This window comes from Meles meles, chromosome 14 (assembly GCF_922984935.1).
Source record: "Meles meles chromosome 14, mMelMel3.1 paternal haplotype, whole genome shotgun sequence".
Classification (NCBI taxonomy): domain Eukaryota; kingdom Metazoa; phylum Chordata; class Mammalia; order Carnivora; family Mustelidae; genus Meles; species Meles meles.
In genome coordinates this window covers 13,852,410-13,867,060 of record NC_060079.1, presented here as the reverse complement: position 1 = coordinate 13,867,060, position 14,651 = coordinate 13,852,410, and the positions used below count along the sequence as shown (strand labels likewise).

General features: G+C 42.8%; 1 pseudogene; it reads left to right on the top strand.

Annotated features, from left to right (window-relative positions):
* Nucleotides 1-466: 466 nt before the first annotated feature.
* Nucleotides 467-7,803, top strand: LOC123925286 (annotated as a pseudogene).
* Nucleotides 7,804-14,651: the final 6,848 nt, after the last annotated feature.

Below are 14,651 nucleotides of genomic sequence, written 5' to 3'. Positions count from 1 at the left end.
GTGAACACTGTTTGGGTTGGGAGCCAGGGTTAGTGTTTTGGACTGGGGTCAGGACCAGGCTTGAGGGCAAGTTGAAGTCAGAGTGTGTGTCTGCATCAGGGCCAGGGTCATGTTTGGGGCCACTGTTTGGGTCAGGAATTATTGTCATTCCATATTCTTTCCAACTTATTGTTCCTTAGCTATTTTTGGAGAAGTTGGGGATATTGGGCTCCATGCAGCTTGAATTTCCAGAATGAAATAGCTTCAGCTGGACCCTGGGAGGGAGCAGGTTCTTCCACTGAAGGGTGAGCTCCACTAGTCCTGCACTGCCTCCATTCCCTACAGAGGGCACAGGACCCCAGCTCCTGCCCTGAGCCTGGCCTGAGCAGCCACTGCTGGGACAGGAGCTGGGCCTCCTCAGGACCTGTTGTGGAGGCATCTGGAGGATGCGGGGCCTCTCCCACACTGACAGGACAAACTGGGGAGGATGTGGGTTCACATCCACATGGACAGGAACTGCTATGGAGCACATGTGGCTGTGTCCACACTGAGAGCAGTCCAGTGCCCTCAGGACCAGCCGCTGGAGGAGAAGGTGAAGAGAAGCCACCTGAGCGGGGACTGGCGAGGGGGTGTGTGGTCTCAGGACCCCACAGAGGAAGGGCGCACTGTGTAGACACTGTGTAGACACTGTTTAGACACAGTGTAGACACACTGTGTAGACAGGACTTCTATGGTTTTGTGTATGGTGATGTGGTCTTCTGCGGTGCTGTGCGTGGGACTGTGGGGTCTCCCCTTTCTGGTCTCAGATGCTCCCCATGTCTCATGGCTCTGTTTGTGTGCATGAGGATTTGGTTCCTGGGGCTCCTCAGACAGTCTGAAGTCAGGGGGCAGATCCCCACCTCAGTGCTTTTGCTCCCCCCGCGTTGGCCCTGCAGGGTCTATCCCGTGTCCACACCTGCTTCAGGGTTGGTGCAACAGCATGGACTCTCTAGATGGCTTTGGGGAGAGTATTTTCCAGTGTCAGTTCTTCCCTGAGCAAAGAGTTTCTTCCCGTTTCCATGTGTCTCCCTTTCTGTCTGTCATCAGTGTCTCCTGGCTGTCAGAGGACAGGTCTGTCACCTCCTTGGTTCAGGGGACCTCTAGGTATCTTGTTCTTTTGGATGCAGTAGTAAATGGGATCATTCTCCATAGGCTCTTTCTGATGATTCCTTCAGAGCACGTAGAAATGCTATTGATTTGTGTATATTGATTTTGTTCCTTGCAAGTTTCTTTAATTTATTAGTTCTGTTCACCTTAAACTCAAACTGCCAGTGATTTGGCCAGCAAAGTGGGTTTATTTGGGAAGAGCAGAGAAGGGTGATCTGGGATGAGCAAGCTACGGGCACATCACAGGCAAGTGCAAGAAACAAAGGAGAGGATCATTATTTCATGGAGAAGGAAGAAGAAGTTGGGAGGGTTGCCTGGAAGGAAAGTCCACTGGAGAAAGGCAGGGATTTGAGGTGATGGAGGATTCTCATTTGCCAAGCTGTGGGGATGGTGGATCTCTTATAGGAGATGAAACCTCCAGCTTCCCCTGTGGGGCCTGGAACGGATGAGTCTCTGTGGTGGATTGTAATGTGGCGTCTGTAATGGGCATTGAGTGACAGGTGCCCCCTTCCAGCCTCCCCTTCTGGTGTCCCCAGTCCACTTTACTGAGGCTTCCCTTCATGCTTTTTCACAGTTCTAACCAGGTTGTGGTGGAACATTGTGGAAAACTGGAATTCCAAATCCCACTGCTTCTATTGCACCAAAGATTTACCCTCCCTTGGGTCTCTTGCTAACATGTGACCTCTTCCAAGGGCAAGTGGCCTCTCCACAGTGGGTGAACTTGATCTGGGAGGGCTTGGCCTCCATCCCGAAGTCTGACGTCCTCTCTGCTTCTGTGATGTGGTGCTAACGTGGATATTTGGAAGAGTCATTTACTCTGTGGTGATTTCAAATCTGCATTAACTTGTCACAGCAGCACAAATATGCTTTATCTCCACACTCAGACTCCCAGCGGTCATTTCTTTACCACGTTTGCCACTTCACATGGGCTACTTCAGTGCATTTTACCCCAAAGCAGGACACTATCCTGTGGAACCACCACATAACCCCAAGTGAGGAAATTGTGATGGTTCCCACATTTGAACCCAGAGCACAGCCCATTTCAGCTATCACCACCTGCCTGATGGTCTGAAATGTCTTCTCCATTCAGATCCAGTTTTCTTCTTCTGGAACTTTTCCCAGGACTTTCCCTTCTTTGCGTAACTTTGATGGATTTAAGGAGCACAGATGGCTCCAATCTGAGTGGTATTTCTATATGGCTTATGTCACTGGGGCTGTTTTCAGTGTCCATCTACATTGTGACATGCATTGTTCTTCATTCACTTTTTCATGGTGACGAAACATAACAACATGGACCCCTTAAAACATTTCAGGTACACAGTTCTCTGGCCTTAGCTGAGTTGTACATCATTGTCCGTCATTCTCCAGATCTTTTGCATTCTCTCTGAGGGAGACTGTATGCATGAAATGCCAATTCCCCATTGCCCTTTCCCCTCAGTCCCTGAAGCCACATCCAGCTTTGTGTCCCACACACCTCTTCCAAGTGGAATCATACAGTGTCTGTCCTTCTGTGAGTAGCTGATTTCAGTCAGCATAACGACTTCCAGGTTCAATCTGTGCTGTAGCCCATGTCAGAACTCCCTTTGTTTTTAAGGCTGAATCGTGTTCCATCATGTATAAACCACATTTTGTTTATCCATTTATCTGTCAGTGGACACTTGGGTTAGTTCTGCATTTTGGCTGTTGTAAGAAATGCTGCTCTGAATAAGGTATTTCTACTTTCAGTTTTGGGGGGCATATAGGCTGCAGTGGAATTCTGTGTTTAATATTTTTATGCAACAACCATATTTTTTCCCCATAAATGAACCATTTTACTTCATTCCTTCATAGGGCAGAACAAGATTGCCATTTATGGATCTACCTTGTTTTGTTTATCCTTTTCTTTTGGGGGGTGTTTAAATTTGGTTTCAAAAGTTTTTTTTTGATGGACATTTGCATAGTTTCTGGTTTTTGCCTATTGTGAGCATGGCTGCTATGAATATTCCCGAACATTTTTGTTTGTTTTTTTGAAGCAGTGTTTTCAATTTTATGGGTATGTATCTAGGAGTGCAATTTTTTACCATATGGTGATTCTGCTTTGATCTATTTGAGTAAATGCCAAATTATTTTATACACAGATTGCACCATTTTTCACAAGCAAGGTTTAAGGTTTTCAGTTTCTCAACATCCTTTTGTTATTTTTACTTTTCTTGATCTTAGTGATTCTATTTGTGTAAAAGGACAATTTAATTGGTTTCAATCTTCATTTCCATAAAGACTAATGATGTTTAACATCTATTCATGTACTGTTCACCATTTGTATGATTTCTCTGGAGAAGGGTATACCAAGTCCTTTGCCCATTTTAAAATTGGGGCTTTTTGTTGAGAAGTTGTAAAAGCTCTTTATATATTCAGGGCAACAGACTGTTATTAGATAACTAATGTACAAATATTTCCTTCCATTCTGGGGGCTGTCTTTTCACTTTCTGGATAGTATTTTCTAATGCACAAAGATTTTTAGTTATTTTTTGCATTTCTTTTTAAAGAGTGAATGAGAGTGGGTGTGCGAGTGGACAGGGGCAGAAGGAGAAGGAAAGAGAATCTTAAGCAGGCCCCACACTTCTTGTGGAGCCTGATGTAGGGCTCAAACTCATGATCCTGAGATCTGAGCCAAAATTAAGAATCAGTTAACCAACTGAGCCACCCAGATGCCCAAAATTTTAATTTTGAGGCTATAATTTTATCTATTTTTTTCTTTCCCTTCTTATGCTTATTTTTTCTTTCCCTTCCCTTTTTCTTTTCCCTTTTAAATCTGATTTGGTGTCAGATCTAAAAGCATTGTTAAATCCAAGGTTATGAAGATTTATCCCCATTTGTTTCTTCTAGAGTTTATAATTTTACTCTTACATTTAAGCCTTTAACTTATTTTGAATTAATATTTATATGTGGTGTGAGGTAAGGGTCCAGTTCCATTCCTCTATATATGGATATCCAATTGTCTAGCACCCTTTGTTGAAAAGAGCATTCCATTCCCCCAGTGTAATGTTGTCTACCCTTGTCAAAATTCAGAGGACCATAAATGAAGGGGTTTATTTCTGGGGTCTCAGTTAAATCCCACTGATCTGTATGCATACTTTAAAAATTTTTTTATTTTATTTACTTAAAATTTTTAAATTTAAATTCAATTAGTTAATATAGAATCTATTGTTTATTTCAGGGTGTATGCATACCTTTATGACATTATCACAATGTTTTATTTACTGTTGCTTTTTAAAAATTTTTTTTAAAAGATTTTATTTATTTATTTGACAGAGAAATCACAAGTAGGCAGAGAGACAGACAGAGAGAGTGGGGGAAGCAGGCTCCTTGCTGAACAAGAAAGCCAGATGTGGGGCTGGAGCCCAGGACCCTGAGATCATGACCTGAGCTAAGGCAGAGGCTTAACCCACTGAGCCACCCAGGTGCCCCTTACTGTTGCTTTTTATTAAGATTTGAACTTTGGAAGTATGACCTGTCACCTTTGATTTTCTTTTTCAAGATGGTTCTGTCTATCTTGTGGTCCCTTGAAATTCCATATGACTGTTAAAATTAGCTTGTGCATTTCCTCCCAAAGGCCTTTGTGAAATTTCTTGGGAACACATTGAATTTCCACATCACATTGTGTACTGTTGCCATCTTATCAATAGTATGTCTTTTCATCACCATGGGGTGTCCTCAGATTTAATTAGGTTTCCCTTACTTTCAGCAATGTTTTATAATTTTCAGTATACAAGACTTGTACCTTGATTACATCTATTCCTAAGTATTTTGTCCATGTTGATGTTCCCTAAAATGGAATTGTTTTCTTAAATTCCTTTTTTGGATGATTCAAAAATTGCTAGTATATACAAATAAGAGAGATTTTTGTGTATTGATATTTTTCCTGTAACTTTGTGGAGTTAGGAAACTGGCTGTAATCACTTTTTGTTGATTCTTTAGGAAGCTCTCTATATAAGATGATGGCATCTCTGTTCTATGAGTAGACCTAGTTCTGTTTCCTTTCACATGTGGATTCCTTATTTCTTGCCTTATTGTTCTAGGTGGAACTTGCAGTACAATACTGAGCAAGGAGTGAAAGCCAGCATGATGGACTTGTTTGTGATTTCGGAGTAGAGCTATCAGTCCTCAAAATGGAGCATGATGTTTGATTAGGGTTAGGGTGGGGTTAGGGTTGGGGGTTAGGGTATCCCTGTCCTCTGATGTACAGAGCCCATTCTTCTCTGGTAAGCAGAGTGATCTTTTCAGAACATAACTTTTGAGCCTCTTTGTGACCCACTCCCCAGCTGCCTGTCCTCTCCAGCCTCACCTCTCCCACCATATCTCCCCACCCCTGTAGGCCTCCCAGGTGTGTGGTCATCCTACATGGGCCTCTGGCCTGAGTCCAAGCCTTTATATTCTCTCTGTCCTCTGCCAGGAGCACTCTTCTCTCCCCCTGCTTCATGTCTGGCTTGTTCTCCTGTTGGCTGGACCTGGACTTGCCCCCTGGTGACCTCACTCATGTCTGCTGGGTGTGGCCTTGCCCCCATTTTAATGTAGTGCCCACTTTCCCTGTGTGAATGATTTACTAACCTTCCAGGTACAGGACAAACACAGGGAAGTAGCCTTAGTGCCTGTGTGAAAAAATCAGTCTCAGGGCACCTGGGTGGCTCAGTCATTAAGCATCTAGCTTCAGCTCAGGTCATGATCTTGTGGTCCTGGGATTGAACCCCATCATGTCATGTCCCCTGCTAAGCAGGGAGCATGCTTCTCCCTCTCCCACTGCCCTTGCTTGTGTTCCCTCTCTAGCTGTCTCTCTCTGTCAAATAAATAAATAAAACCTTAAAAAAAATCAGTCTCAGAGGAACTCACCACCCTTGCTGACAATGGGGGAGCTGCTATTCCAAGTCCCCTCAAAGAGACAAGACTTCCAACTTCTTGGTGCCGGGGAGATGTAGACCTGGACCTGGAAGCTTACATTGTTGGATTCATGGCTGGGGCCTAAGCAAACCAACTCTTCTTACAGAAGTCCTCTTTCCCCTTCCCTTCCCATGGGCTGGACCTGATTCCTGATCTGGGGGAGTTCGAGGGTGACCCCTCCAAAGAACACCAGTGGTTGGCTGATGGACCTTGTCAGCAAGAGGCCCAGTAGCCTTCAAGGGAGGACCCTAGAGGGAGTAGAGACAGCTATATGGGGGCCAGTGACAGCCCACTCAAAACAAAGTGGGGCAGGAGACCAGCACTCCTGATTCTATCCAGTCTGTATGCCATAGAAAGGAGGGCTGAGCAAAAAGGTGCTCCACTCCTGGCAGTTGGGGACAGGACCTACAGGGGGTCAGCCAGGGGAGGGCACCTGAGGGGTTTGCCTGGGAGCTCAGCACAGGGGCAGTGTTCCTGGCTCCAGCTTGCTGACTGTGGGGTGGGTTTCCCACCTTTGAAGCCTCAGGCTCCCCTTTGTATAATGGGTGGTGATGGCCGCCATCTCTGGGAGCAGAAATTCGGGAGGCTTCATGAGGAGACTTGCTCAGGACAGGCTAGGAAAGTGGTTGTTGCTTAAAGCATCTTGAAGAAGGTGCACACATTCATGGCCCCCAGCTCTGGGGTCCTGGTGCCAGCCTCTGACAGTGACCCTCCTCCTGCCTTGTCCCTCATCCTTGTAGATTGGTGGTCTTCCTGGAGCTGTTACTGCAGAGAGCAGAGAAGCCCATCATGGTGGGACACAGGGTCACCTACTAGGTCTTCACCGACCAGTGGGCTGCCTGCTCTGTGTGCTACCCCCCTCCCAGGAGGGCTAGAGAGTTGTGGGATGTGTCTATGCAGTGCATGGTGATGGTCAGCCACTTATATGCACAGTGCTTCCTCCATGAGATGGACAACCTGGTGTGTGTGGATGTGGACATGAAGTTCGGGGATCATGTGGGCATGGAGATCCTGTCCCCCCTCTTTGGCACCCTGTACCCCAGTTTCTGCCAGGTGGCCCATGAAGAGACTTCAGTTACCAGCACTGGCCACAGTTTTGGGCCCACATCCCCAGGGACCAGGGTGAGGTTTACTACATGGAGACCTTTTCTGGGTAGCTGGTGGTGGATATTAACTGACTGACCTTGGCCTGTCACCAGGTGATGAGAGTCAACCTGGCCAATGGGATTGAGGTTGTGTGGCATGATGTGAGCCACTTGAATATGTACCTGCTGGAGCACAAGCCCACCAAGGTGCTATCCCTGGAGTACCTATGGGACCTGCAGCAACTGGACTGCCCTCCCCATGCCCCCACCCCATCCCACCCCCTATGCTCCCCACGCCCTGTCATGAAGAAGCTGAGATTTGGGCCATGCCCAAGAATTACCAGGATGTCCAGAACTCATGAGAGGCTGTCCCAGGAGGACCTGTGGGACCTACAGCTGCTGGGCTGTCCCCTGGAGGACCCGTTGGACCCATGCGCCTGGGCTGCCCTCCCCCCACTTCATGAAGAAGCTGAGATTCGGGTTGTGCTCAAGAATCAACAGGACATACGAGACTCATGAGAGGCTGTCCCCAGAGGACTTTTGGGACACATAGCTCCTAAGCTGTTACCTGGAGGACCTGTAGGACCCATGGTAGCTGGTCTGTCCTACCCCCACCTTCATGGAGAAGCTGAGATTCGTGGCAGTACCCAAGAATTGCCAGGACATCCAGGACTCATGAAGGGCTATCCCCATCTCCATCAGGGGATGCTGTCCTGAGCAGAGCTGTCAGATCAGGTTCCTACTTCTGTCCCCTCAAGGTAGACCATGGAGCCCACCGCTGCCCACATGGGCATGTCCAAGGCCCCCAGGTGTATCTGCACACAGGAGGCCTACCTGGAGACACACGGTCCTCTCTTTGTGGTCACTACATTTTGATAACTTCTGGGTCATTTGTAGCAGTGAACAGGCCCAGTTTTATGTCACATGTTTTTCTGTGTCAATGCTGAGCAACCATCTTAAAAATGAACAATTGAGGGAAAAGGTTTTCTTCCTGGTTCAGACAGACACTGCCTGGTGGGGCTGAGAGTGGTCCTGCTGATCTGTGGAGGCAGAATGGCCTCTGGTTGGGTCTTTCCTCCCAGTCCCTGCACCTTGCCATGACCATAGGTCTTCAGGGTCAAGGGTACACTGAGCCACCTCTCAGAGTTCCAGACCCCTGACTGCCAGAGGCCTTGACCGTGGCCACTAGCTCAGCCTCCAAGAGCATGGAGCCCTCTGGGTTATGTATAGTTTCTGTCTTGGTTTTATTTTTTATTTTTTTATTTAATTTAATGTAATTTAATTTTAAAAATTTAAATTCATTAGCCAACATCAGTAAATCAGTAGATTTTAATGTAGTGCTCAGTGATTCATTAGTTGCCTGTAACATCCAGTGCTTATCACAACATGTGCCCTCCTTAATACCTGTCACCCAGCTACTCCATCCCCCCACCCCCTCCCTTCTATAACCCTATTTGTTTCCTGGAGTCCAGAGTCTCTCATAGTTTGTCTCCCTCTCTGATTTCTCCCCATTCAGTTTTCCCTCCCTTCCCCTGTGGTCCTCTGCTCTATTACTTATGTTCCATATATGAGTGAAACCATATGGTAATTGTCTTTCTCTGCTTGACTTATTTTTCACTCAGCATAATACCCTCCAGTTCCATCCATGTCAAGGTGAATGGTGGGTATTCATCCTTTCTGATGGCTTATTAATATTCCATTGTATATATGGACCACATCTTCTTTATCCATTCATCTGTTAAGGGACATCTAGGCTTTTTCCACAATTTGGTTATTGTGGACATTGCTGCTATGAACATCGGGGTGCAGGTAGCCCTTCTTTTCACTACATCTATATCCATCTATATCATTTCTGTAAATACCCAGGAGTGCAATTGCTGGGTTGTAGCATAGCTCTTAAACTTATTGAGGAACCTCCATACTATTTTCCAGAGTGACTGCACCAGCTTGCATTCCCACCAAGAGTGTAAGAAGGTTCTCTTTTCTCCACAACCTCGCCAACACTTGTTACCTGTCTGGTTAATTTTAACCATTAAAACTGGTGTAAGGTGACATCTCATTATAGTTTTGATTTGTATTTTCCTAATGTCGAAGGATGTTGAGCACTTTTTTATGTGTTTCTTGGCCATTTGGATGTCTTCTTTGGAGAAATGTCTGTTCATGTCTTTGGCCTATTTCTTGATTGAATTTTTTGTTCTGTGGGTGTTGAGTTTAATAAGTTCTTTCTAGATTTTGAATACTAGCCTTTTATCTTATATGTCATTTGAAAATGTCTTCTCTCATTCTGTTTATTGTTTTTCGGTTTTGTTGACTGTTTCCTTTGCTGTGCAAAAGTTTCTTTCTTGAAATCCCAACAGTTCATTTTTGCTTTTGTATCCCTCACCTTTGGAGACATGTCTAGCAAGAAGTTGCTGTGGCTGAGGTCAAAGAGGTTGCTGCCTCTGTTCTCCTCAAGGATTTGGATGAATTCCTGTCTCATACTGAGGTCTTTCATCCATTTGGAGTCTAATTTTTGTGTATGCTATAAGGAAATGGTCCAGTTTCATTCTTCTGTATGTGGCCGTCCCGTGTTCCCAGCAGCATTTATTGAAGACACTTTGTTTTTCCATTGGATAGTCTTTCCTGCTTTGAGGAAGATTAGTTGACCCTAGAGTTGGGGGTCCATTTCTGGTTTCTCTATTCTGTTCCATTGATCTGTGGGTCTGTTTTTTTGCCAGTACCATACTGTCTTGATGATTATAGCTTTGTAATAGAACTTGAAGTCTGCAATTAGGTTGCCACCAGCTTTGGTTTTCTTTTTCAACATCCCCTTGGCTATTCAGGGTCTTTTCTGCTTCTATACAAATTTTGGGATTATTTATTCCAGTTCTGTGAAAATATGGATGGTATTTTGATAGGGATTGCATGGACTCTGTGGTTTTTTCTAGGGAGCATAGACATTTTCACAATATTTGTTCTTCTAATCCATGAGCCTGGAATGTTTTTCCATTTCTTCATGTCTTCCTCCATTTCTTTCATGACTATTGTATATTTTTCTGAGTACAGATCCTTTGCCTCTTTGGTTAGATGGATTCCTAAGTATCTTACAGTTTTGGGTGCAATTCTACATGGGATGGACTCCTTAATTTCTCTTTTGTCACATTGTTGCTGTGACAACAGCAACATTTATTGCACAAATGCAAGTGATTTCTGTACATTGATTTTATATCCTGCCACTTAACAGACTTCCTGGATGAATTCTAGCAATTTTGGGGTAGAATCTTTTGGGTTTTCTACAGAAAGTACCATATTGTCTACAAAGAGTGATAGTTTGACTTCTTCTTTGCCAATTTGGATGCATTTTCTTTCTTTTTGTTGTCTGATTGCTGAGGATAGGAATTCTAGTACTATGTTGAATAGTAGTGGTGATAGTGAACAGCTTTGCCTTGTTCCTGACCTTAGGGGAAAAGCTCTCAGTTTTTCTCCATTGAGAATGATATTCACTGTGGGTTTTCCATAGATGACTTTATGATATTGAGGCATGTACCATTTATCCCTACATTGTGAGGAGTTTTGATCAAGAAAGGATGCTCTACTTTGTCAAATGCTTTTTCAGTATCCATTGAGAGTATCATATGGTTCTTGTTCTTTCTTTTATTAATGTATTGTATCACATTGATTTGTGGACATTGACTCAAGCTTGCAGCCTGGGAATAAATTCCACCTGGTCATGGAGAATAGTCCTTTTAATGTACTGTTGGATCCTATTGGTTAGTATTTTGGTGAGAATTTTTGCATCCATGTTCATCAGGGAGATTGGTTTGTAATTCTCTCTCTCATAATTCTCCTTTTTGATGGGGTTTTTGTCCAGTTTTGGGATTAAGGTAATTCTGGCCTCATAAAATGAGTTTGGAAGTTTTCCTTCCATTTCTATTTTTTGGAACAGTTTCAGGAGAATACATATTAATTCTTCTTTAAATGTTTGGGTAGAATTCCCCTGGTAAGCTCTCTGGTCCTGGGCTCTTGTTTTTTGGGAGATTTTTGATGACTGCTTCCATCTCCTTAATGGTTATAGGTCTTTCAGTTTTTCTATTTCTTCCAGGTTCAGTTTTGGTAGTTTACATGTCTCTAGAAATGCATCCATTTCTTCCAGATTGTCAAATTTACTGGTGTATATTTGCTCACAATATGTTCTTTTAATTGTTTGTATTTCTTTGGTGTTGGTTGTGATCTCTTTCATTCATGATTTTACTGATTTGGGTCCTTTCTCTTTTCTTTTGGAGAAGTTTGGCCAGGGGCTTTTCAATCTTATTAATTCTTTCAAAGAACCAGCTCCTAGTTTCATTGATTTGTCCTATTATTCTTTTGGTTTCTATTTCATTGATTTCTGCTCTGATCTTTATGATTTCTCTTCTCTTTCTGGGTTTAGGGTTTCTTTATTGTTCTTTCTCCAGCTCCTTTAGGTGTAGTGTTAGGTTGTGTACTGGAGACCTTTCTTCTTTCTTGAGAAAGGCTTGTGTTGCTATATACTTTCCTCTCAGGACTCCCTTTGCTGTGTCCCAAAGATTTTGAACAGTCATGTTTTCATTTTCATTTGTTTCCATGAATTTTTAAAATTCTTCTTTAATTTTCTGGTTGACCCATTCATTCTTTAGTTGGCTGCTCTTTAACTCCCTGTATTTGAGTTCTTTCCAACTTTCCTCTTGTGATTGAGTTCTAGTTTCAGAGCATTGTGGTATGAAGCAGGGAATGATCCCAATCTTTTGGTAGCAGCTGAGACCTTATTTGTGACCCAGTGATCTAGTCTAGAGAATGTTCCATGTGTACTAGAGAAGAATGTGTATTCTGTTGTTTTGGGATGGAATGTTCTAAATAAATCTGTGATATCCATCTGGTCAAGTGTGTCATTTGAAGCCTTTATTTCAGGGTGTCTGGTGGCTCAGTTGGTTGAGTGACTGCCTTTGGTTCAGGTCATGATCCTGGAGTCCTGGGACTGAGTCTCACATTAGACTCCCACATCGGCAGAGAGTCTGCTTCTTCCTCTGACCCTCCCTCTTCTCATGCTCTTTCTCTTATTCTCTCTCTGTCTCTCTCAAAAAAATAAATAAAAATATTAAAAAAATAAAGCCTTTATTTCCTTGTTGAAATCCATTCTGATACCCTGTTTCTTTTGAAGGGACATTTTGCCCATTTACATTCAGGGTAACTATTGAGAGATATAAATTTAGTTCCAATGTATTTAATGCCTTCCAGAATTTGGTCACGTTTCTGTTCCTAGAATTGTTGCTCTTCTTTTCTTAATCTCCTGTTGAGTTTGTTGGTGTTCAGAATTGTTTGATAACTATCTAGTTGAACTCCTGGGATCCAATGATATTTAGGTCTTCTACTCCTCTGCCATCTTGCCCCACCCCCTCACACTGAATATTTGTTACCTAGAATATTGCCTGACATAATGGCACCTGATAGATATTTGTGAATGAATGAACAGCTCAAATGAGATATTCTGTGCTTTTGCTTATGCACCATTCTACTTCTGAGCTTTAGTTTATAAGTCTGTAATAATTATTTTTGTCTTGAGTTCCTTAAAGGCCTTTAAAAGTTTATGGGTTTATTCTTTTAACTTAGTTATGTTCCAACTAGGTGAGATTGCCAAATGGATTAATTCCAACATAATGAGGTGTTTGTGTGTATGTACATTTCTGTAAAACCACGCAGTTGTGAATGAATGATTCTTGACCTCCAGCAAACAAAGGCTACATGAAAGCATTTGGCAGACTGTAAAGCACTGTTCACTATAGATGTTACTAGTATTATTTGTTGCTATATGATGGTGGTCAGATGGTTAGACCCCCTGTCATTGACTTTGGGTGCTTATAGTTTGCAGAGAACATAAAAATGGGCCTGATCAATCACTCTGCTCCCCGATGTGCTCAACAGAAGAGTTTGTCTCACTTTTTTAGCCTCACTCTGGCCTTATATCCCCTCTCCAAACACTGCCTACACAGGGGGAGAGAGACAGACAGATGGACAGCAATAGAAAGAGTCAGGACAGAAACAAGGAGGCAAAGAAGATTTAGAGAGAGATAGGAGGAGTGTGACTATGTGTGTGTAGTGAGAGAGCCAGAGAAAAAGAACAATAAATGGCAGAAAAAAAGTTTGAAAGAGGAAAAAGGAAGAAGAGTAGGGAAAAGATATTGCAATAAAGAGGAATATCCTGTGGATAAAATGTTAAGACTGGTACATATTTGGGACTTAATCTCTGAAGGCAACTCTAGAGAAGTACCAAGTTGTCTCACTGAGCCTCTTTTAATGGAGTGTGAATTACCTGCCCTTGAAGATGACCTTGTCACACAGCACTATGGCAGCTCCAGGTAACTGTACAAGGCCTGTTTGCTGACTGAATAAATGAATGGCAATAGAAATTCAGATGTGATTACCTTCCTTAAAAAATGTATCATTTTAGAATCTTAAATAATGTCCGACTGTTTTCTTATTGGCTGACAAAGAACATGGCAGGACTCCAAAGATGGTTGAGCAATGGGCAGGGCTAAGGCTGGAAAGAAATAGTTGTGAATCTAAGTTAAACCTAGCATCTGGTGGGTTTAGAGTTAGCCCCTATTCAGGACAAAAACTTGAGGTTTTTCTTTTTTTGAACAATAATATAAAAGAGGTGGAAATGAAAAATTCAAAGCAAGTGAGGAACAAAGTTTTTTTTAAGGATTTTGTTTTTAAGTAATTTCTACACCCAATATGGGGCTCAAACTTACAACCCCAAGATCAAGAGTTGCATGCTCTGCCAACTAAGCCAGCCAGGTGCCCCAGAAACCAAGCATTTTTAGGGGAGATAAGCCACTGAAGAGTAGAAAACTAAGACAAAAGGTTTTGTTATTTACTAAACACAGAACGATACAGCCTTTGATCTCTAAGGCTACTGCCAGCTACATAAAAACAGGAAAGGTAAATCAGTTAGTATCACTGGCTCAGTCTCTATGATGGCTACCATGTGATCCGAGGTTTCCACCCCACCCCATCCAGTGACTCTTCAGTAATGTGTGTAAAACTTTTCCCTCAGATCCCTTTTTGGATCTCATACTTTTGGTGGACATGTCTTCACATTCTGACCTGGTCAAATAAAAATAAAGAAAAAGTAAGAAGTTTATATAAGCTTAGGTCCTGGATTGAAAATAAAGAAATTGAGAGGAAATTTATATAGAGAGCCACCAGAAACTTCATCTGCCCTCTCCAGCCTAGGTCACTTATGTAGTTTAAGCCTATGGGATTTTTCTATTAAAAATCTTCCAAACAAATGACTTTGGTGGGTTATGAATCCATTTGTTAAACCTGTAAAAATATATCCCTTTTAGATGAGTTTGAGAGAATCACTGATTCTCAGGAGGGAAGTTAGAAATTTCGACAGGTTTGTATGATAGTAGACATTAAAAATAAATGTCAAGATTTAATAAGAGCTATCAAAATAAGCTCCTTATATTTACAATTATTTTAAGTGAGTTTTAAAAAATTAATTTACTTAACTATGATGGCTATAGA